Genomic DNA, 2,618 nt, shown 5'->3' with positions numbered 1-2,618 from the left:
TAAGCCCAGTTTCCTCAGCCTCTCTGCATAAGTCATGTTCCCCATCCCCCAAACCATTTTTTGTTGCCCTCTGCTGGACTCTCTCCAACTTGTCCACATCCTTTCTGTAGTGAGGGGCCCAAAACTAGACACAGTACTCCAAATGTGGCCTTGCCACTGCAGAATAGAGAAGAATAATCACTTCTTTGACCTGCTGGCAACACACCTACCAATGCAGTCCACTATGCCATTAGCCTTCTTGACAACAAGGGCATACTGTTGGATCATATTCAGCCTATTGTTCACTGTAACCCCCAGGTCCTTTTCTGCAGAGCTGCTGCCCAGCCAGTCAGCCCCCAGCCTGTATTGGTGCATGGAATTGCTCCATCCTAAATACAAGGCTTTATACTTTTTCTTGTTCAACTTCATGAGATTTCTTTTGGCCAATCCTCTGATTTGTCTACATCACTCTCTGAATCGTAGCCCTACCCTGCAGTGTATCCCCCCAGCTTGGTGTCAACTACAACCTTGCTGAGGGTGTCCTCTTCCAGGTCATTGATAAAGATATTGGACAAAAATGGCCCTAAGACTGACCTCTGGGTCACACTGCTTGATGCTGGCTGACAACTAGGCATTGAGCCATTGATTACTATTCTCTGAGCCCAATACTCCAGCCAGTTTTCTATCCACCTCACAATCCATTCATCATGCCCATAATTCCTTAGCTTGTGTGCAAGAATGTTGGAGAGACCATATTAAAAGCCTTGCTAAAGTCAGGGTACACTACATCCACTGGTGTCTCCACATCCACAGAGCCAGTCATCTCATCATAAAAGGCAATCAGGTTGGTCAGGCGTGACTGGCCCTTTGTAAATCTATGCTGACTGTTCCTAATCACCTTCTTCTCCTCCAAGTGCTTAGAAATGGATTCCTTTAGGACCTGCTTCATGATTTTTCCAGGCACTGAGGTGACACTGACCAATCTGTAGTTCCCTGGATCCTCCTTTTTCCATTTCTTAAATATGGGCACTATATTTGCCATTTTCCAATCACTTGGGGCCTCTTCTGATCACCACGGGTTTTCAGACATGATAGGCAGCAGCTCTGCAATCACATCAGCCGGGTGCATCCCATCCAGCCCCATGGACTTTTACACATCCAGCTTTTCTAAACAGTCCCTGACCTGTTCTTTCACCAGTGTTGGCTGCTCATCTGCTCCCCAGACTGTGGTGCCAGGTGCGGTAATCTGGTAGCTGACCTTGTTTGTGAAGACTGAGATAAAAAGGCATTGAGTACTTCTGCCTTTTCTGCTTCCTCTGTCACTAGGTTGCCTACCCCATTCTGTAGGACCCCCACTTTCTGTGATCTTCCTCTTGTTGCTGACATACTTGCAGAAATCCTTGTTACCCTTCACATCCCTTGATGCCTGCAACTCCAGTTTCACCTTGGCCTTCCTGACTTCATTTGTGCTTGCCCGAGCAATGCTTTTATACTCCTCCCTAATTGTTTGTCCCAATTTTCACTTTTTATAAGCTTCCTTATTGCGACTTAGTTTACTGAAGAGTTCCTGGCTAAGCCAAGTTGGTCTTCTGCCATACTTGCTAGTCGTCCTGCACATCAGGATGGTTTGTTCCTGCAGTCTTAGTAAGGTTTCTTTAAACTACAGCCAGCTCCCCTAGACTCCTCTCCCTCTCATATGCTGGCTTCCCAGGGGATCCTGCCCATGAGTTCCCTAAGTGAGTCCAACTCTTCTTTTCTGACATCCCAGGTCCTTACTTTGCTGCTCTCAATCTTTCCTTTCCTTAAGACCCTGAACTCAATCATTTCATAGTTACTGCTGCCCAAGTTGTCATCCAGTACTACATTCCCCACCAATTCTCCAGGGATCTAGCAGACTTCCTGAGGCTAAAAAGAAAGGCCTGCAAAGGATGGAGGTTGGCATTCAACTCCAAGAAGAATTATTGTGTGCTGGTCCAGTCCTGCAGGGAGCAAGCCAGGAAAGCTAAGGCTGTAACTGAACTCCAACTGGCTTCGAGCATTAAGGACAATAAAAGGTCCTTTTTCAGATATGTGGGGAGCCGGAGGAAAAGCCAGGGCAACACTGGACCCCTGCTGAACCAGATGGGGCAACTGACAACTGATGCCCAGGAAAAAGCCAATCTATTAAATGGGTACTTTGTGTCGGTCTTTCATCAGTCCCCTGCCCACTATGGGACAGGGAGGTCCAGGTGAGGGTGATTCCCTGCCCTCCATAAATGCCAACCTCATGAAGGAACACCTTGAGAGGCTGGATACCTTCAAGTCAGCCAGTCCTGACAGTCTACACCCCAGGGTACTCAAGGAGATGGCAAGTATCATAGTCCAACCCCTGGCACGGATCTTTGAGAACTCCTGGTGCTCTGGTATAGTGCCCGAAGACTGGAAGAAGGCCAATGTGGTGCCTGTCTTCAAGAAAAGGAGGAAAGTGGATCCGGCTAACTATAGGCCCATCAGCCTGACTTCTATCCTGGGGAAGATCTTAGAAAAGTTTATTAAAGAAGCCATCCTTAATGGACTGGCTGACACCAACATCCTAATGGATAGCCAGCATGGGTTTGTTGTGGGTAGGTCTTACTTGACCAATCTCGTTTCCTTTTATG

Source organism: Crocodylus porosus, unplaced genomic scaffold (genome assembly GCF_001723895.1).
Source record: "Crocodylus porosus isolate Cpor-Errol unplaced genomic scaffold, CroPor_comp1, whole genome shotgun sequence".
In the NCBI taxonomy this organism is placed as follows: Eukaryota; Metazoa; Chordata; order Crocodylia; family Crocodylidae; genus Crocodylus; species Crocodylus porosus.
The sequence above is the reverse complement of the archived record's forward strand: the minus strand, read 5'-3'. Positions refer to the sequence as shown.